Source organism: Suricata suricatta, chromosome 6, assembly GCF_006229205.1.
Source record: "Suricata suricatta isolate VVHF042 chromosome 6, meerkat_22Aug2017_6uvM2_HiC, whole genome shotgun sequence".
Lineage (NCBI taxonomy): Eukaryota > Metazoa > Chordata > Mammalia > Carnivora > Herpestidae > Suricata > Suricata suricatta.
In genome coordinates, this window is record NC_043705.1 from 39,031,081 (window position 1) to 39,053,601 (window position 22,521).

The window sequence follows — 22,521 nt, forward strand, 5'->3', positions numbered from 1 at the left end:
CTCAAAGATACCTGAGTGAGTGAGTGAGAACTGGGGAGATTGGAAAACGGGCCAGCCTGAGAAGGGCAGCAGAGGTGGGAGCCCCAGCCCAACACAGGGAAAGTGGGCGGAGCCCCTGAGAGACGGAAGAGAAAGAGAAACGGAACAGGCTCATACTACTGTCTCTAGAGAAGAGATAAAGAACGTTTAAACCGGCACTGAGAGAAAAACTCTCACTCCTTATATAACCACTGGGCAGCACAAATCCCTAACATGGGTGGCACAAAGAAAAAACAGCCCCACCCCTGCGCCATCCGGCAGGGAGTTGGGGGCGGCGGCTCCGGGAGCACGCACCTCGTTTCCACAGCACATCTCACCTCTGGCATTGGCCATGCAAATCCTGAATCCCAGGTGCCACCAGGGAAAAACAGCCCCCACGCCAACGCATTCCCAGCGGGGAGAAGGCAGTGGCAGCTGGCAGCTGTGCGGGGCACACACTTCCGCTGCACTGCAGGAGCGTGCACCTCATTTCCGGCAGCACACCTTGCCTCAGGCAGTGGCAGCAGGAATCCCAGCCAGCACCAAGAGAAGTTGCTCCCTCCTCCTACGAGATCCCACCTAAGAAGCCAGAGGTCAAAGCAAGTACATGTGATCTGTGGTAGCATAAAATTGCATGGACTAGGATTTTGAAGCAAGGCAGGCCTGGAAAATACAGCTTGGCTCAGCCAGGGCACAAGGAGACCAAACTCCTAAGAGTGACTTCAGCTTTCAGTTCCAGCAGAGCTTAGGGCACTGCCATTCTACTCTCTGCATCCACCAAGGTGGGGCCTCCGGGAGCAGGCCCCCCCTGCCGCCCCGAGACCTGCCTACACCAAACCATGCCTATCCATGAGGGGAAGCTGCTTTTTTTGTACTTACTTTTTATTATTATTAACTTTTTCACTTTTAATTTTTTTTAATTTTTACTTTTTTTCTTTTTTTCTTTCTCCCTCTTTTTTTTTCCCCTCTTGCCATCCAGATATATTTTCCCTTATCTCATCCTTATCTCTCCCCTGGACTAGTTATACACTTTTAGACTGTCCACTGTCCTTTGTTGTCTCTGTCCCGCTTTATTTTTTCTTCTCTTTCCTCTCCCTTCCTTTTCTTTTCTTCCTTTCCCCCTTTGAATTTGTTTCTTTGTTTGATTTGTCTGTGCATTTGCGTGCTTTTGTTCCCTGTGTGTTTGTCTGTATGTTTTCCTTTTCAGGGCTACCCCCAGAGACAAGCCAAAGTACACATGAGGAAGAGTCCCAAATATCACTGAGTAGGGAAATAAAATAATCAAAGGCACAACAAGAGAAACTGAGAGACACCATTAAAAGAACATTTACTGAAATGACAGACCCTGGGCAGTCAATAGCCTTCTTTAACAGAGCAGTACTAACAGGTACTCAGTGCACAATGAGCTTTTAAAACTGACAAGAGACAGAAAGCTGGCCAAAATGACAAAATGAATGAACTCTCCCATAAAGAAACTCCAGGAAGAAGTCACAGCCACAAAACTGCTCAAAACAGATCTAAGCCACATAACTGAACAAGAATTTAGAACAACTGTCTGGGCTTGAAAAAAACCATCAGATAAGCTATTGATACAATGACTAGGGACTTTCAAAATAGGTGTGATGAGTTAAAAAGGGTTATAAATGAGGTGAATAATAAAATGGAGGTGGCCACCTCACAGATTGAAGAGGCAGAGAGAAGAATAGGCGAATTAGAAGATATAGTTATAGCAAAAGAGGAAGCTGAAAAAAAAGAGAGAGACAGGAGCAGGAAAGGAGAATTCGAGACCTGAGTGATACAATCAAATGGAACAACATCTGTATCATAGGAATAACTGAAGAGGAAGACAGAGAGAAAGGTCCTGAAGGGATACTAGACCAAATTATAACAGAATTTCCCAAATCTGGGGAAAGAAATAGACATTCAAGTTCAAGAGGCACAAAGAACCCCCTTAAGACGTAATTTGAATTCACCTTTGGCACGACATATCATAGTGAAACTGGCAAAATATAAAGAGAGAATTCTGAAAGTAGCTAGGGATAAAAGGGCCCTAACATACAAAGGGAAACCTATCAGAGTGGTTACAGACCTATCTAATGAAACTTGGCAGGCTGGGAAGGAATGGCAGGAAATCTTCAATGTGATGAACAGAAAAAAACATGCAGCCAAGAATCCTTTATCCAGCAAGCCTGTCATTCAAAATAGAAGGAGAGATAAAGGTGTTCCTAAATAAGCAAAATTGAGAGAATTCATCACCGCCAAACCAAACCTACAAGAAATCCTAAAAGGGACTCTATGAGGGAAATGTTGCAAAGAATACAAGGTGCCAGAGACACCACTATAAACACGAATTCTAGGGAGAACACAAAGAACCTAAACCCACATTTTTCAATAATAACACTGAATATAAATGGACTAAATGCTCCAACCAAATGACACAGTGTAGCAGAATGCATAAATAAACAAAATCCATCTATTTGCTGTCTACAAGAGACTCATTTTAGACCTAAGATACCTTCAGGCTGAAAGTAAAGGGATGGAGAAATGTCTATCAAGTGACTGGACACCAAAAGAAAGCTGAGTAGCCATACTTATATCAGACAAACTGGACTTTAAAGTAAAGGCAGTAACAAAAGATGAAGAAGGACATTATATAATAATTACAGGATCTCTCCATCAGGAAGTGCTAACAATTATAAACATCTATGTGCCAAATCAGGAGCACCCAAATACATAAAACAATTAATCACAGAAAGAAACAACCTTATTGATAAGAATGTGCTAATTGCAGGGGACTTTAATACTCCACTGACAACAATGGATAGATCAACCAGACAAAAAATCATTAAAGAAACAATGGACCTGAATGACACATTGGAACAGATGGAATTGATATATATATATTTAGAACTCTGTATCCTGAGGTTAAAAACTTCACCTTCTTTTCGAATGCACATGGCACATTCTCCAAGATAGATCACATACTGGGGAGTAAAGCAGCCCTCCATAAATATAAACGAATTGAGACTATACCAAGCACACTTTCAGATCACAATGCTATAAAACCAGGAAAAAGTCTGAAAAACCTCCAAAAGTATCAATGTTAAAAACCACCCTACTGCTCAACATCACCCATCATCAGGGAAACACAAATCAAAACCACACTGAGATACCACCTCACACTAGTCAGAGTGGCTAAAATGACCAAATAAAGAGACTATAGATGCTGGCGAGGGTGTGGAGAGATGGGCACCCTCCTACACTGTTGGTGGGAATGTAAACAGAGTTCTAAATATATATATCAATTCCATCTGGTGCAGCCGCTCTGGAAAACAGTGTGGAGGTTCCTCAAAAAACTATCCATAGAACTTCATTATGACCCAGCAATAGCACTTCTAGGGATTTACCCAAGGGATACAGAAATGCTGATGCATAGGAGCACATGTACCCCAATGTTCATAGCAGCACTGTCAACAATAGCCAAAACATGGAAAGAGCCTAAATGTCTATCACCTGATGAGTGGATCAAGAAGATGTGGTTTATATACACAATGGAGCATTACATGGCAATGAGAAAGAATGAAATATGGCCATTTGTAGCAAAGGGGATGGACCTCAAGGATGTCATGCTAAGCGAAATAAGTCAGGCAGAGAAGGACAGATACCATATGTTTGCACTCATAGGTCTAACAGGAGAACAGGAGAAACCGAATGGAGGACCAGGGGGAGGGGAAGAGGGAAAGAGAGTTGGGGAGAGAGAGGAACACAAAACTTGAAGAGACTATTGAATACTGAAAATGAACTGAGGGTTGAAGTGAGAGGGGGTAAAAGAGGTGGTGGTGATGGAGGAAGGCATTTGTGGGGAAGAGCACTGGGTGTTGTATGGAAACTAATTTGACAATAAACTACTTAAAAAACAAACAAAACAAAACAAAAAAACCCCACCCTACTAAAGAATGATTGGCTAACCAGGCAATTAGAGAAGAAATTAAAAAATATATGGAAACAAATGAAAATGAAAATACAACAATCCAAAATCTCTGGGACGCAGCAAAGGCAGTCCTAAGAGGAAAGTGTACTGCAAGTCAGGCCTATTTCAACAAACTAGAAAAAGCGCAAATTCAAAATCTAAGAGAGCACCTAATGGAACTAGAAGAGGAGCAGCAAGAGCACCCCAAGCCCAGCAGAAGAAAAGAAATAATAAAGATCAGGGCAGAAACAAACAATAAAGAATCCAAGAAAATAGTTGAGCAGATCAATGAAACCAAGAGTTTGTTTCTCGAAAAAATAAACAAAATTGATAAACCTCTCACCAGGCTCCTTAGAAAGAAAAGAGAGAGCACCCAAATAGACAAAATCATAAATGTAAATGGATCTATTACAACAAATCCCTTAGAAATGTAACAATCATTAGAGATTACTATGAAAAATTTTTTCATATTAAATGCCAACAAACTGGACAACTTAAAAGAAATGGACAAATTCATAAACATACATACACTACCAAAAATTCAAACGAGAAGAGATAGAATGCATGAATAGACTGATAACCAGTGAAGAAATTGAATCTGTTATCAAAAATCTCCCAATGAATAAGAGCCCAGGGGGCGCCTGGGTGGCTCAGTCGGTTAAGCCTCCGACTTCAGCTCAGGTCAGATCTCACGTTTGTGGGTTCAAGTCCCACATCAGGCTCTGTGCTGACAGCTAGCTCAGAGCCTGGAGCCTGTTTCGGGTTCTGTGTCTCCATCTCTCTCTGCTCCTCCCCCTCTCATGTTCTGTCTCTCTCTGCATCAAAAATAAATAAAACGTTAAAGAAAAAAAAAGAGCCCAGGGCCAGGTGGCTTCCCAGGGGAATTCTACCAGACATTTAAAGCAGAGTTAATACCCATTCTTCTCAAACTATTCCAAAAAATAGACATAGTAGGGAAACTTCCAAACTTGTTCTATGAAGCCAGAATCACCTTGATACCCAAACCAGAGACCCAGCAAAAAAAGAGAACTACAGACCAATAACCTTAATGCAGATGCAAAAATACTCAACAAGATACTAGCAAATCAAATTCAACAGCACATAAAAAGAATTATCCATCATGATCAAGTGGGATTCATTCCTGGATTACAGGGCTGGTTCAATATTTGCAAATCCATCAATGTGACCCATCACATTAACAAAAGAAAAGATAAAAACCATATGATCCTCGATAGACGCAGTAAAAGCATTTGACAAAATACAGCACCCGTTCTTAATAAAAACCCTTGAGAAAGTTGGAATGGAAGGAACTTACTTAAACATTATAAAAGCAATTTATGAAAAGCCCACAGCTAATATCGTCCTCAATGGGGAAACATTGAGAGCTTTCCCCCGGAGATCAGGAACACGAAAAGGGTGCCCACTCTCACCACTGTTGTTTAACATAGTGTTGGAAGTCCTAGCATCAGCAATCAAGCAACAAAAGGAAATAAAAGGCATCAGAATTGGCAAAGAAGAAGTCAAACTTTCACTTTTCGCAGATGACATGATACTCTACATGGAAAACCCGATCAACTCCACCAGAAGCCTTCTAGGACTGATTCATGAATTCAGTTCAGTTGCAGGGTATAAAATCAATGTATAGAAGTCGGTTGCATTCCTATACACCAATAATGAAGCAACAGAAAGAGAAAGCTAGAAATTGATCTCATTCACAATTGCATGGAAAACCATAAAATACCTAGGAGTAACCTAACCAAGGATGTAAAAGACCTATATGATGAAAACTATAGAAAACTTATGAAAGAAATTGAAGAAGACACCAAGAAATGGCAAAACATTCTGCGCTCACGGATTGGAAGAATAAACATTGTGAAAATGTCATTACTACCCAAAGCAATCTACACATTCAATGCAATCCCCATCAAAATTGCACCAGCATTCTTCTCAAAGCTAGATCAAGCTATCCTAAAATTTGTATGGAACCACAAAAGACCCTGAATAGCCAAAGTAATATTGAAGAAGAAAACCAAAATGGGAGGCATCACAATCTCAGACTTTAGCCTCTACTACAAAGCTGTCATCATCAAGACAGTACGGTATTGGCGCAAAAACAGACACATAGACCAATGGAATAGAATAAAGAACTCAGATCTGCGCCCACAAATGTACGGTCAATTAATTTTTGACAAAGCAGGAAAGAGTATCCAATGGAAAAAAGACTGCCTCTTTAGCAGGTGGTGCTGGGAGAACTGGACAGCAACATGCAGAAGAATGAAACTAGACTACTTTCTTACACCATACACAAAAATTAACTCAAAATGGATGAAGGACCTGAATGTGAAACAGGAAACCATCAAAACCCTCGAGGAGAAAGCAGGAAACAGCCTCCTTGACCTCAACCGCATCAATTTCCTACTCGACACATCCGCAAAGGCAAGGGAAATAAAAGCAAAAATGAACTATTGGGACCTCATCAAGATAAAAAGCTTCTGCACTGCAAAGGAAACAATCAAGAAAATTAATAGGCAACTGACGGAATGGGAAAAGATAGTTGCAAATGACATATCAGTTAAAGGGCTAGGATCCAAAATCTATAAGGAACTCACAAAACTGCACACCCGAAGAATGAATAATCCAGTGAAGAAATGGGCAGAAGACATGAGCAGACACTTCTCCAAAGAGGACATCCAGATGGCCTACAGGCACATGAAATGATGCTCAGCATCACTCATCATCAGGGAAATACAAATCAAAACCACACTGAGATACCATGTCATGCCAATCAGAGAGGCTAAAATGAACAAATCAAGAGACTGTAGATGCTGGCGAGGGTGTGGAGAGATGGGCACCCTCCTACATTGTTGGTGGGAATGCAAACTGGTGCAGCCGCTCTGGAAAAACAGTGTGGAGGTTCCTCATAAAACTATCAGTAGAACTCCCCTATGACCCAGCAATAGCACTGCTAGGGATTTATCCAAGGGATACAGAAGTGCTGACACATAGGGGCACATGTGCTCCAATGTTCATAGCAGCACTGTCAACAATGGACAAATCATGGAAAGAGCCTAAATGTCCATCACCTGATGAACAGATCAAGAAGATTGCTGAGTCACGTGGTAAGTTTTGTAGAGGTCAAAAAGTGTTCATTTTCTCTACATTTAATCAACATAGAAGGCCTCAGAGTTCAAAGATATTGAAGCCAGGAAGGAACTTTGAGAAAGAAAGAAAACTAAAGAAAATGTTTATGGAAACACTGGAAAATGAGTCCAAGAGAAATTAAGGGCCTTACTTTGAGTCAGATAGCTTGCAATACTAAACATAAAATGTGAGTCCGCTGAAACCTATTCTAATGTTGTGGGGTTTTTCCTATACCTAGATATTATAAACCCTTGCATAATTGTTAATCTAGGTTAGTCCATGAAAATATGGAAAAAGATAACACCTGTGAGACTCCGAGATAACAGCTGTAAGATATCTTTCATGACCATGTGGACAGCCCAGAAGGTAGAAGGGAACACCACTACCTCGACCTTCATACTTTTTGAGTTCCCAAAACCTCTTAGGCAGACATCAGGCCCTGTATGCTACTAATGACCTCCTTGCTACTGTCAGAGTTTGGACAACTTGAAACTATTATTTCTGATGTGAACTCCTAACAGGCAGAGTCAGTTCTGTAATAATGCTTGCCTTGAGAACACACATCTGGTGCAAGGTGATTGATATGTTCAGAATCAATATGAGTATGGTGTGCATTTACCCTTGCCTGTATGAAGTGAGGTCTTATGAGTGAGAAACACTGGATGAAAGCAAAAAACTGTGCTCATCTGAACCCATCGGCTTGGGATACCCAAAATGCATATGCTCATGCACACAAAACCGTCAACAATCTACCAACTATCTCCGTGCGCTGCATGTGTTAGGCTGTCCTCAATCCATGTCTAGTGTTACATTTTTTCCTCTTACTTTACATAATCTTCCTTCTTACCACTTTACAGTGAGTCACGAGCTACAACCCTTTCAACACCCATGTCCTCAAATTTGAAGCCTTTTTAAGATAAAGTGCCATGTTTATTTCATTATTTATGAGTATTCCCTTTTTTTCTAATTTGGAAGTGGTCACCATTTATTAACTGAACAGATTATAAAATAATCATGGGAGCACCTTAGTTCATCCTTCCAGCAAGTCTGTTGACCTGGTCTTTCCTGTTGGTCACCATCTTCACCTTCTACAATATCCGTGATCTTTTTCCTCATTCTACCTCATGGAGAAGATAATCTGAAGGGCTGCAGGAAGTTGTTTGCCTCTCTGAAGTATTTTCCAACAGGACAGATCTCATGAATAAGACCCTCTATGTGGATGATGCCCTTTTTCCCCAAGAGTTTGAGGAATCAAGGTGTTATCTGTCAGGACAATTGACTTTTTGTTGATTTTGCCACAATCATGGTTTGTTTACAGATCTCGGGTTTGGGTACCCCACACAGTATATGGCTCCACCATCCTCAGCTTATTAACTGGAGCCTTGCTGAGCTTAACAAAGGTGCCACTGAAGAATTGACAAAGATGAAGAAGTATCAACACCTTTTGGATCTTTGGGCTCACATCACTGATACCTCTGATCCTGAAAACAAATGCCCATGTGGGTTCCACATTACATAGAAGTTGTTTGCCTTTCTTGCCCCATGCTCACAATTTGAGTCTTACTTCTGTACATCTGCCAATCTCCCCTCTTCTGGTGCTTGGCTTTTTCATAGACAAGCTTCCTCCTTGCCTTGAGAAGTATCTTTTGAGCAAATTCCTCAACTTGATCTTCAGCTCTGCAATACTTTTTCTTAATGGTTTCTGGCACAGCAGGAGCCTTCTTTTTCTCCTTTCTACATCCTCTGTTTTGGCTGCCTATGAGTGTCATTAGTTATGAGGCTACTGATGAATTTTTTTGACCATTTAACACTGTGCAAGCATTTTTGTTAGGTTCCTATACCTTAAAAAAAATTTTTTTTTCATGTTTTTATTTTTGAGAGACAGAAAGAGACAATGTGAGCAGGGGAGTGTCAGAGAGAGTGGGAGACACAGAATCTGAAACAGGCTCCAGGCTCTGAGCTGTCAGCACAGAGCCTGACACCGGGCTTGAACCCACCTACCATGAGATCATGACCTGAGCTGAAGCCAGACACTTAACCGACTGAGCCATCCAGGCTTTATACCTTTTTCTTTAATATGTTATCAATGAAGTTCTGGAGTGTTGTCTCCCTGATCTCATCTTTTCCCATAAGCTGTTTCATTTTTTTCACTACTGTACATAGCACAGCGATTTTGATGAGTGCATGTGTCACACTGTAGCAGAGCTAAATCAGACTAATTTTGAGCCTCGTAGCAGTGCCCATACACATGCATACACATACATACATGACAAACACACAGAATTTTGTTTAAATACTACTGGGCTGGTGTCTGTCATATAAGTTTGTTTCAGAGTTGACAGAAGACCAAAGTAGCCTTTCCAGAGTCAGCTCACACAGTGATTATTAGTTACAGCATACCAGTCCTTTGTTCCTTCTGAGCAGTGACTGATCTTGGATGCAATGGAGACCAGTAGTGCTGGTCAACCAGCAAAGACAAACTCATACATAATGGAACAGGCTTAGCAATGACCCACCCTCTTGGCATCTTAGGTGCTGGTAACAGTATAAGTCAAAGCATGTTCCATCATGGTCTGCATCATAATCATGTAGGGAACCGAACAGAATGAAAATGTCGGGGCTCCACTCCTGATCTGCCAAATCGGAGCCTCTAAGGTCAGGAACAATGAATCAGCATTTCATTTTTGTTTTATGTTAATTAATTAATTAATGATGATTTTAATTTTTTAAGTTTATATATTTATTTTGAGAGAGAGAGAGAAAGCACAAATCGGGGAGGAGCAGAGAGGAAGAGAAAGAATCCCAAGTAGGCTCTGTATTGTCAGCCCAGAGCCAGATGTGCGGCTGAAATTAAGGAACCGTGAGATCATGACATGAGCTGAAGTCTGACACTTAATCAACTGAGCCACCCAGGCACCCCTATTTATTTATTTAGAGAGGGAGAGAGGGGCACCTGGGTGGCTCAGTTGGTTAAGCAGCCGACTTCAGATCAGGTCATGATCTCATGGTTGGTGGGTTCGAGCCCCAGTCGGGCTCTGTGCTGACAGCTAGCTCAGAGCCTGGAGCCTGTTTCAGGCTCTCTGCCTGAGAGAGGGAGCCTGTTCCCTCTCTCTCTGACCCTCCCCAGCTCGCGCTGCCTCTCTCTGTCTCTCAAAAATAAATAAAAAACATTAAAAACAAAAGAGAGAGGGAGAGAGAAAGAGCACATGCACTAGGCAAGGGAGGGGTAGAGAGAAGGAGAGAGAATCCTAATCAAGCTCTGTGCTGACAGCAGAGAGCCTGATAATGGGGCTCTAACTCATAAACTGTGAGATCAGACATAAGCCGAAATCAAGAGTTGGAGGCTTACCTGACTGAGCCGCCCAGGGGCCCCCATTTATTTATTTTTTGAGAGGGGGGAGGGGCAGAAAGAGAAGGAGAGAATCCCAAGCAGGTTCTGCACTGTCAGCGGGAAGCCAACGACAGATTTGATCCTGCAAACTGCAAGATCATAACCTGAGCCGAAAGCAAGAGTCAGACACTTAACTGACTGAGCCACCCAGGCGCCCCAAGGAAGATGCATTTTCATAGGCATTCAGTCATCCTCAGGCACCCTGAACTTTGAGAACCCCTGGAGTGGATTGTCCAAATGAACTGTAGCAAGACGCACACTGCAGACCCAGGCTCCTGGGTGCTTGTTATTAAGCCTAACTTTTTTTTTTTAACCTAAAACAGCTGGCTATTAGTCCGTTTTGCATATTTATGAGTACATTCAAAGAACAGAATTATTTTTCTGGAGAAGATAACCATTATTATGATGTAGCATGCAGTCATGTCTTACAATCACCAGCAAGTATTATTGTGATGTTTAACACCTTCCACCTTGGAAGATGATTTGAGTCACAGGAAAAATAATGAGAGATCTTAACTTAAAAGAGATCTTTAACTTCTGCTAAAGAGATCTCTTAAAGAGATTTTCACTCTCTCCTTAGCAGACTCAAATATACATTATAAAATATAAAAGTTCTGTCTTCTAGAGTGTATAAGAGAACATTGTAACAAAGATGTTTTTGAAGTGAAAAATGAAGAAAATGGACATTAAAGTACAGAATTAAAATGGATTTGCTTTGTCTCTTTTGAAATTATTGAAACAAGAACTACCAAGATGGAATTTATTATGCATGCTTCATAAAATGGCACCATATATCAGAAAATCAATGTGAGAATTAGCTAAGTGCTAGAAACCTCCATTACCAGAAGAAGCTATGCTGACAATTCATCTTGCCCACCTTTTCTTTTTTTTTAATTTTTTTTTAGTGTTTATTTATTTTTGAGAGAGAGAGAGAGAGAGAGACAGAGCTTGAGCAGAGCAAGGGCAAAGAGAGAAGGAGAAACAAAATCTGAAGCAGGCTCTAGGCTCCAAGCTGTCAGCACAGAGCCTGATTTGGAGCTCAAACTCACAAACCGTAAGATCATGACCTGCCCCTTGCCTACCTTTTCTAAACAAAACTTGACTTTACCTGTTCAAAAATTCTCACTTTCTAATAGCATGACAAGTGTCAAGCCTGGTGAGATATTTAGGAGTAAAATGTCATAACTACAACTTAATTTCAAGGGGTATAAATATATATAATGTTCAGAGAAAGAAAGAACAAATATAGCAAAATATTAACTGTTCCTAAATCTATAAAGAAGGTAAATGGGTGTTCACTGAAGTATTCCTTCAACTTTTCTGATGTTTAAAAATTTCCATAATATAAATATGAAGAAAAAAAAAGAAATACACAATTTAGCTACTTAAAGTCAATGAAAATATTTAGTCACTCCAGAAACGCCTGTAATCATAGCCAAGCCTGTGAGTACACTGTAGTGTGTAATTCTGGTTTTATGACTTAGCGTGGCACTCCTCTAAAATTATGGCTGAAGAAGGAAGTGAAACCCGAAACCATCCCATAAACTGCAATTCTTTTGATGCCATGTATATTCCCCTCCAGAAGTATGACTTGTAGATTAAGTGTTACAATGGCTTTCTACCTTTAGGCCCCTTGTCAAAAGATTTTTCCTCTTTCTGTGATTGACTAGCAACTGAATTGTCATAGTGTAGAGATCAAAATGAGAAGTTGCTGCAGAGAACAGACTTTACATAAGTCTTTAAACCAAGGAGACTGTAAAATAGGAAAAGGTTTCTAAATAGACTTGAGTCCATGAATAAAATTTTATTTATCAAAACAAATGAAAAGTGGATTTATTCATGGAATAAAATCATGGAATGAAAATTTTTGCCTGGAAGGGTCACAGATGTTTAAATATTGAATATGTTTATATTTTTAATATGTCATGTATATTTCTGTTTCAGGAGCTTGAAGCAACTGGTTCATCTCAGATTCCCTCTTCCTCTCTCCCTGTCATTATCCTTCTTCTGCAGACCCCACTGCTTCTGTCTCAGCCTTTCATACTTGAAGGGGGCTCTGGGCAAAGAACCACATCTCATCTGCAGAATGAGGAGGGCTAAAGCGCCTCCCAGCCCTCATGGATCGCATAGCAGTTCAACTGCATTTTTTTTGTCAGTGAATTGTCTTATTTACTCTCCTCTCCCCCTGGGAACCCACTGGCCTCAGGATCTCTTCAATCAATACTTTCAATGGCCCTTTTCCTGAAAGGCAAACAATGAGATATTTTCTGTCTCGCTGTCTCTCTTTCTCTCCTTCTTCCTTTTTCCTACAAGCTTCCATTTCTGTAAGTCCAACAAATGATGACTTTCTGAGTTTCTAATATTAGCCCTTAGGTTGCCTGACCTATTAACCCTTTCACAGTTGGCTTCCCTCTGCACCTGCTAGACTATTATAGTTTTAAACTCCATGGAAACCAAAAGATTCTTAAAGCAAGCTTAGTAAAGGCTGGTCTCCATTCTCCTAGAAATGCAAGTTCATGGCAGGTGATGTGTCTAATGGGGTTAGCTGGGCCTAGTTAAATTCTCTACTGGATCTCTTACGTACAACCGCATGACTTCCCAGTTACTAAATATTTCTGTCTACATCATCATGCACATGAAGTTCCAGATGCAAGGTTAAAGCTATGACCAGACAAACACAGAAGCACCTGCGCATACTCTCCTAAAGCACCTTCAAGATGACAGGTATTGTGTATGCTCATCTGCTGCTATTATTAGAAACACTTCCTACTGACTAAGCTGGTATTGAGGATGAAGTGGATTAAGACTTATGGAGCCCAAATGGTAAACACATGACATAGGGCTTTGCAGGCGGGCTCGGTGGTGTACAGTTTCATTCAGCACCACACCTCAAATGCTCAGCAGGGAAGCCTGCTTTCAGGGCACGTTCTAAGCAGCAGCAAGGCAGTTTAAATGTTTGAATGACTCCTCTAAACTGACCTTCTACCACAACCTAACTAATCTCAGGGGATGGGCAAACTGGCAGCATAATGCCAAGGTAAAAAGCACTGGAGGAGAAGCCAGGGAACCACAGATGCCCACCAATTAAGCAGATGAATCACCATGTCCCTCCATGCCTGTTTCCCCTGAAGTTCAAGGACAAGAACACCTGATTTGTCTGGAGTCAGGTAAGGAGGTGGTCTGGAGGACTGCAGGTAGTGCTGACCACTTGGTCAGTTAGTGACCATGCTTAGAATGTGGAGTGATGCTGAAGGGCAGGCACAAATGGGATGTCAAATGACAGCAGACACTCTGAACCCTCCTGGGATACACAGAGAGGCATATCATTCCTGTCTCTTTTTAAGGCACTTTTTTAAAAATTTATTTTTGAGAGAGAGAGAAAGTGAGTGTGGGAGTGTATGAGCAGGGGAGGGGCAGAGAGAGAGGGAGACAGAGGATCCAAAGCAGTCTGTGCACTGACATCAGCAAGCCCCATGCAAGGCTCAAACTCACAAACCGTGAGATCATGACCTGAGCCAAAGTCGGGTATTTAACAGACTGAGTCACCAAGACTCCCCAGTGCAAATGTTTTTATATGATGATCTAATTAGTAGCTAGAGAGCCATTAGATAGAAAGCTCAGCATAGCTGTGATGTGACTGCCATTCAAGGAGAATCTTAGAAGTGGGAACAGAGAGGGAGCAGGAGCCTTTGACAAATGTGTGCTTGAGATGGTAATCTTTTAAGAACCACATCTGTCCAGAGGGGGAGAGGGCAAACAAATAGCTATAGAAGATTCTGCCACCTTCCCGCAGAGACATTTGGTGGAAGGCTACTTGAACTGGGCCAGGAGTGGTGTTCATCCATGAGCCATTCTCTGTAGATCTGATTCGTGGACCCTACCATCCCCCAAGTGAAGAGAGGGCAGCATGAAGGCAAAAGACATACCCAAGTGAGATCACTGAATGAATCGTGCTTCTCCAGAGAATACATAGAATAATCAACAAATAATAAAATGAAGCCTGTGGAAAAAGACCAAAAACATGAGAAGGGGCAACATCCTCAGACTCAGATAATCTGTAGGAATCGGGGGTGGGGGGGTGGGCAGGAGGAAGTGGAAAGTTTGGGAAATTTTACCTCCTCAAAAGAAGGTAAAGTAACTGACCTTTTTGAGACAGATTCAGAAAAGCACAGGATGGATGGAGTTGGAAAGATAATGGAACGAAAAGAAAAGGGAGGTAGGTGAAATGACTCTGAAACAGCAGAACTGAAATTTGTAATGGAGACAATAAAGAACAAAATTGGCAATGTGGTGTCACCTTTCTGGAGGACAGTTTACAACATGTATCAAATATTGTTAACTATGTACATGGCCTTTGACTGAACAATTGTATTTCTAAAACATTTAATCCAAGGAAATAGTAGTACAAATTTGCAAAAATATAACTACAGGATGTTACTGAGGGATTTTTTAAAGATTTTTTTAAGATTATTTATTTTGAGAGAAAGACACAGAACGGGAGAGGGGCAGCAAGAGAGGGAGACAGAGAATCCCAAGCATGTTCTGTGGTATCAGTGCAGAGCCCATCATGGGGTTCAAACTCACAAACCATTAGATCATGACCTGAGCTGAGATCAAGAGTCAGATGCTTAACCAACTGAACCACCCAGGTACCCCTGAGGGCTTTTTTTATAGTAGAAAAATTAAGTTTCCACCAATGGGGAACTAGGGAAATAAATTATGGTATCAATATATCATAATATTAAATGAACATAGCATTACTAATATTAAACAACCATTAAGCATAATTATATAAATATTTATTAGCACAGTTATTTAATACATGCTATATTATTATATTATGCTATATATTATGTGATTGTTACATATGCCACAAATAGCTATATATGTATAGATCATATATATGCTATAAATACCATATATACTATATACTATTTTATGCTAAAAATAAAGCAGCTTATAAAATAATACATAGAGTAATACCTTAGTTTTTAAAAAATTTTTTAATTTATTTTTGAGAGACAGAGCAAGCAGGGGAGGGTAAGAGAGAGAGGGAGATACAGAATCTGAAGACAGGCTCCAGGCTCTGAGCTAGCTGTCAGCACAGAGCCTGATGCAGGGCTTGAACCCACAAACGGTGAGTTCATGATCTGAGCAGAAGTCAGATGCTTAACCAACTGAGCCACTCAGGTGTCCCAATCTTAGTTTGTTTTTTAGAAAATATATTCTTGTGAGAAATATGGAAAATAGGTCTGGAGAAGCACGTGAGTGGCTCGGTAGTGTCCAACTTCAACTCAGGTTATGATCTCATGGTTCATGAGTTCAAGCCCCATTGTTGGTCTCTGTGCTGACAGCTCAGAGCCAGGAGCCTGCTACGGGTTCTGTATCTTCTCTCTACCCCTCCCCTGCTCATGCTCAGCATGAGCATGCTTAAAAATTTTGTTTAATAAAATAAATTAAATTGAAAAAAAGAAAAAGAAGTCTGGAAATATTGTATTGTCAACTTTTGCTGCCTAACAAACCATTCTAAAACGTAGTGGCTGAAAATAACCATTTCTTTAGTTCATGTAGTTGCAGGATGACAATTTGGGCTGGGTTCATTGGGGCAGGTCTTCTGGACTCAAGCTTTGTCATGCGTCTCTGGTCAGCAGCCTAGTGGCTGACTCTGGCTGGTCTAGGATAGCCTCAGCTGGGACAGCTCATCTCTGCTTTTCCTGGTCTTTCGTTCTAAGGAAACCAACCAGGGCTTGATCACATAGTGCCTCCCATGGTACTAAAAGCAAGTGTGAATCCCGAACTGAGAACTGGCATGTTAGTTCAGCTACATTTTAGTGGCCAAAGTAAATCACAAGACCAGATCATATTCAAGAAGATGGAATAGAGGCGCTCTCTCTCTCTCTCTCTCTCTCTCTCTCTCTCTCTCTCTTTTAATGTTTATTTATTTACTTTGAAAGAGAGAGAGCAGGGGAGAGGCAGGCAGAGAAGGAGAGAATCCTAAGCAGGCTCTGAGCTGTCAGCACAGAACCTGGTGTGGGGCTCGAACTCATGAACCATGAGATCATGATCTGAACCAAAGTTGGATGCTTTACCAACTGAACCACCCAGGTGCCCCTCACAAAAAGTTTTAATGGTGTTGCAAAATGATCATGGTATAACCTTGACTAAAAAGCTGATAGAAAAATTAAAAGTATATACAAAATATATCCTAAAACATAAAATGCATAGAGACAGGTCTAGAAGGAATTATCAAAATGTTAACAATGGTACTGTTTGGGTGTGGGGTTATGGATATTTTTCATTTTATTAAACTTCCTAAATTTTCTATAATTAAAAGAAATTACTTTAATACTTAGAAATGAAAGCATAAAAACTGGTAAATTTAAAAAGGTTTTTTTTAATGACATTTAAGGGGGGCCTGGGTGGCTCAGTTGGTTAAGCAACTGATTTCAGCTCAAGTCATGATCTCACGGTCCATGGGTTCCAGCCCCGTGTTGGGCTCTGTGCTGACAGTTCAGAGTCTGGAGCCTGCTTCAGATTCTGTGTCTCCCTTTCTCTCTGCTCCTCTCCCATTAATGCTCTGTCTCTCTCTGTCTCTCAAAAATAAATAAAACTTAAAAAAAATTTTTTAATGACATTTAAAAGAAGACTATGAGGTCCCTGAGTGGCTCAATTGGTTGAGCATCTGACTCGTAATTTTGGCTTGGGTCATGATCCCAGGGTCATGGTATCAAGCCCAGGATCAGGCTCAATGGTCAGTGCAGAGCTTGCTTATGATTCTCTCTATCTGTCCCTCTTCCCCCAATATCTCTAAAATAAAACATTTAAAAAAGAAGAAGAAGAAGGCTAAAGCTTAATGTCTAAAAGGCATCTTGGAACCAACAGTATCAGTGTGCCACACATTAAGTGATTAACTTGGTTCTCTGTACTTGAAATTTAATGATAAGAAAATCATTTTTCTTGGAAAACAACGATGAATTTCTCTACTTGTACAAAAGCATTCAAAAAAATGTTAATAATAGTGCAAGCTCTCCATTCTCCAACACAATTTAATAAAACCCCTAAATTTTGGAGTTGCTGGACACTGCCCAGCTGCTATGAAAGCTTCTGCTACATTGGTTCCTTATATCTGCATCCAACTGATTGGGACTCCAGATGCAGGAATTGATATGCTATAACCTCCAACAGCAAGGCCAGGTGAGTGTGATGAAGAGGACTCCTGAGGCACAAATAGGAGACACTCCTTATTCAGGCCAGCCTGCATTTGTACCATCCTTGAAGTGAAGGCATCAACCTAGACCTAGATCTCTGCCTTAGAGAACTAATCTCACTCTTCTTTATCAGAATACAATACTCTCCAACAATGCCTCTCATGGTACAAGTATTGACAATGTTTTAGCTTAGGTTCCCAGAAAAAAGTCTGAAGTCACTGGTATATGCCTGGGTGCTTTACTAGGGAATTTAGTCCCAGGGAGTAGAAGTGAGCCTCAAAGTCATTGAGGCAGGGAAGGAGAAAGAACCAACAAAAAGAAGATCTAGCAAGATGGCCTCCAATAAGTGATAACTCAAAACCATGAGATTGTGCCCCTAGAAGTCACATAAATGGCACCTCAGCATCATGCTGGGAGAGTAACGGGGAAAAACGGAAATATTTATTCATAGGTTCCCATCTTTCATTGGCCAAATTCCTCCCTATGTGCCATTAATTCTACCACGCTGCCAGGGTACACTTGAGCAGCGCTCCTTTTAGATCCAGACAAGAAGAACCTCTGCCCTGGGCCTGATGCTCTACACTTGCCCTGCACACCAGAGACACCGCATAACACACACACACACACACACACACACACACACAAATATCAGAGAGCATGGCAGCCACTTGGGATCCTCCCATCAGCTTTAGCACAGCGCAACTTTTAACCCTAAACGTCTGCTCCTAGGCAGACGGCGGCGGGGGAATCCTTATTCACATGGCTTGTCCCACATCCTCAAAATAAAAGGCAACTGTGTCAAAATGCCACAAAATTTTGTGGGTTATTCCACTGCCGATATGGGAGGCCAAAACCTTTTTGGAGTGCAGGGTGGATTTGAGAAGCAGAAGTGCTTAGGTTAGAAAAAGATAAATTTGTTAACTTGTCAAATTCTTCTCAGAAAGCACAAAGGCAACAGATCTTTCCACGATGAAGTATTTCCTAATAGGGCCCAGCAGTCTTGTTTTTCTTTAGTGTCCCAGTTGATGGTTCTGAAGGAGTGCTTGCTTCAGCAACACCTATACTAAAATTGATGGTTCTGGAGGAACTGACAAATGGATGTTGTGTTCCCAACAGTTGCATATGGTGGCAGAGGAACACTTACAACATCAAACAAATTGTTCTACTCTTAAATTTATATTGTCTCTCAGATACTAAATCACCTTCCACTCCAAGGCAGTTTACTGGATCTCTACCTTCTGCTAATAGGGAATGCTAGGGAATGCTAGGGAAGGCTGTGAGGCCAGAGAACGGGGGCTACCTCCTTTTTGTTTGCTGGGTGTCCCTGTCGACATTACCTCCACAACACCCCTACAGCTCACCGTGCCACCTGGCTTGTACCCAGCTTTTTGGAGTGGCCCCAGATCCAGTATCACAGCACCCACGAGCCAGGCAGCTCTCCCTGTTCAAAAGTGTCCGACCCAGATCTGCAGTGCCCGCCTCAGAACTTCTGGTTTCTTCTTCCTTTTCCCAACTCTAGGCATGGGAGCTTCTACCATCTTCAATGTCACCTTCATGGTCCTTTTTCAGTGTTCTAGTCCTCGAATACCTGTTTGACCAATTCCTTAAGTTTTTGCTGTGAAATCAACTGGTGTGATTTCTCTTTTCCTAACTGGCCCTGACACAATAGATCTGAATGAAACGAGAATGAGATGAACATTGAGTGCAGGAATTTAATTAAACTGTCAAAAACTAAAGTACAGTTTTATTTGAATACTTTGAGTATACATTTTTTAATTTATTTTTGAGAGAGACAGACAGACAGACAGAGCATGAGCAGGGAGGGGCAGAGAGAGAGGGAGACACAGAATCTGAAGCAGGCTCCAGGCTCCGGGCTGTCAGCACAGAGCCAGATGGAAACCCATGAACTGTAAGATCATGACCTGAGCCGAAGTGGGAGGCTTAACCGACTGAGTCACCCAGGCGCCCCTAAATTTTTTACATTAATGAATTATGGTATATATTGGATCTTTTACTTTTAATAAATAATCTTGAATATTTTAGAAGGAAAATTATCTTACTTTTAAAACAATGTATTGGTCAGGATCAGAGATGGAAACTTATTACAAGGAATTGCCTTAAGTGATTATTGAGTTTGGAAAGTCAGAAATCTGCAAGGATGGATGCTCCAGGGCAGGAACTGAGGCTGTGTTCTTGAGGCAGGATTTTTTCTTGTCCTAGAAAACTTAGTTTTTTGCTCTGAAGGTCTTTCAGTTGGGGCGGCTGGGTAGCTCAGCTGTTTGAGTTACCGACTCTTGATTTCAGCTCAGGTCATGATTTCATGGTTTGGGAGATCAAGCTCTAAGTCAGTTTCTGTGCTGACAGGTGAAGCATGCTGGGGATTCTTTCTCTCTCTCAAAATAAATAAACAAACATTTAAAAAAAGAAACACCTTTCAATCAAATGGATGAGACCCACTCACACTGTGGAGAATAATCTGTACTTTAAAGCTAACTGATTGTAAGTATTAACTGTGTCTGTACCTCTATAGCAACACCTAGATTAGTGTGATTTAATACCTGAGTGGTATAGCCTAACCAAGCTGACACATAAAATTAACCATAATTTTTATACGTAAAATATATAAAATAATGTATAAAATACATTAAAATATTTTATTTTTGAAATTTATATTAATTTATAATTTTGTAAATATATTTAAGGTTTGTGTTCCTTGAATATTGCTATATTTGATTTGGAAATGAAAATTACAAAAATAGAGCTTAGAAAAACTAAAAAAAACAGGCCCTCCCCCACAGAAATGTTGACCTGCCATTAATATTTTTCTTTCAATACACCCTCACTGATCCCACAGGCCCAACCCTGACATCTGGAGAGCCGGGGACAAGAGTACAAATGGAGTCTACCTATATTTTTATTTTTTAATCAATAAATGAAATCTCTACTTGTTACATATTTAAAGTTGCAGAAACCTGATCTCTTTGTTGAAGTTGTGTATTTGATGAGAATACTTTTCTTCCTCATTTTAACTGGTTTTGATGAGTAATTAAAACATAGACTTTTTAATGTAATGTCTTATTTGCTGAACTTATGATGATCATACCCAACTGAAGGCTGCTCATTTTCCTTATTTTTCAGTTTTGAAATTTTGAGCAGACCATCTCTTCAAAAGGGAAAATCTTGAACATTGTTGCTAAATGTGCTCTAATTTGGCAATGTCCTTGAAACATGCTAAAGCCAGAATGTGTGTCAGATTGCTTTATAAAAAACTTTATATTTATAATGGGGCGCTTGGGTGGCTCAGTTGGTTAAGTGTCCAGTTTCGGCTCAGGTCATGATCTCAGTGATCTCACAGTTCATAGGTCAGAGCCCCCTGTCGGGCTCTGTGCTGACAGCTAGCTCGGAGCCTGGAGCCTGCTTTGGGTTCTGTATCTCCTTCTCTCTCTAACCCTCCCCTGCTCCCACTGTCTCTCAAAAATAAATAAAAAACATTAAAAAACTTTTTAAAAACTTAATAACAACTTACTAATATAAATGTTTTCATTTATTAATTTTGGAGGCTAATTTGGTATGCCAAACTGACAGTAGGCCAAATATGATACCTTGTTTATATTTTAATTATTGCTGAGGTGAAATAGTTTCCCAAGTGTGTACTTGAACCAACACTCTATATCATAAGGTATAAAATTATTTATAGTTCCTGACCAAGCAATTCTATTTGTTAATTTATTCTAAAATAATCCATATTAGGCATAAAAATATTTTTCTGGAGTTACTGTAATATTGGAAAGTTGGAATGAAGTCCAATCAGTGGGGACTTATTGTTTAATTATGATAAATTAGTATATCGAGTTTATGCATCCCCTGAAAATGGCTGCTTTATTAAGGCTAGATGCCATCGTGGGGCGGCAAGGCAGAAGGAAAGGGTTGGGAGACTCAGAAGAAAAGAAAGCCCAGACCCAAAAGCTAAAAATACTAATTACTTGTACACTTTGAGTACATTGAGATTTTTTTTAATGCATTAAAAAGGCCAGAAGAAAATCCATCAAAATGCTAATGGTGGTTATATTAGGGTCATAAGACCACAGCATTTTTTTCTTCTTTAACTGCCTTAAAATTTTCTATAAAGGGGCAATATAACTTTTTAATTAGAAATTTAAAAAATGAATTCTATATATTCCACTAAAACTTTTGAACTCATTAAAAATCTTTATTATTCAGAGCTAAATGAAATATTCAACTTTTCACTCCTTTCGGAACACCTTGCTTCATGATTTATTGTGACGGTAGGAACCATGGAAAGAGGACTCCATCGGGTTTTCTTTCATCACCTGCAAAACATTTCTGGGTACTGGATTGCACTGTCCTATTGTCTTAAAGAAATATCCTGCCTATTTTCCAAAAGCTAATCTTCCAATTGTGTGCTTGAATTCCTTCGTTCTCTCAAAACTTTGCCTCAACCACTGTAGCCTCTCGTGCAGATTTTCCTCTGCTTTCATTGGATCCTTCTCTGAAGACTAATGATGTTTAGCATCTTTTCATATGCTCATCAGCCATTTGTACATCTTTAGAGAAATGTCTATTATGAGTACTTTGCCCATTTTTTTAAATTGGGTAATTTGCTTTCTAATATTTGAATTGTAAGAGTTCTTTATAAATTCTGGAAACAAGTTCCTTACCAAATATATTATTCACAAGTATTTTTCCCCATTCTATGTGTTGTCTTTTGACTTTCTTGATATCATTTTCAGCACAAAAGCTTTGCATTTGGATGAAATCCAATTTAGACCAAT

At 40.4% G+C, this 22,521-nt stretch overlaps 1 protein-coding gene and 1 pseudogene across 4 annotated transcripts in view; both read right to left on the bottom strand.

The window, feature by feature from the left end:
- MIER3 (MIER family member 3) overlaps nucleotides 1–22,521 on the bottom strand; it is a 122,544-nt gene that overhangs the window by 83,279 nt on the left and 16,744 nt on the right. The gene's annotated exons all lie outside the window — the stretch shown is intronic.
- LOC115293997 lies at nucleotides 8,155–8,898 on the bottom strand (annotated as a pseudogene).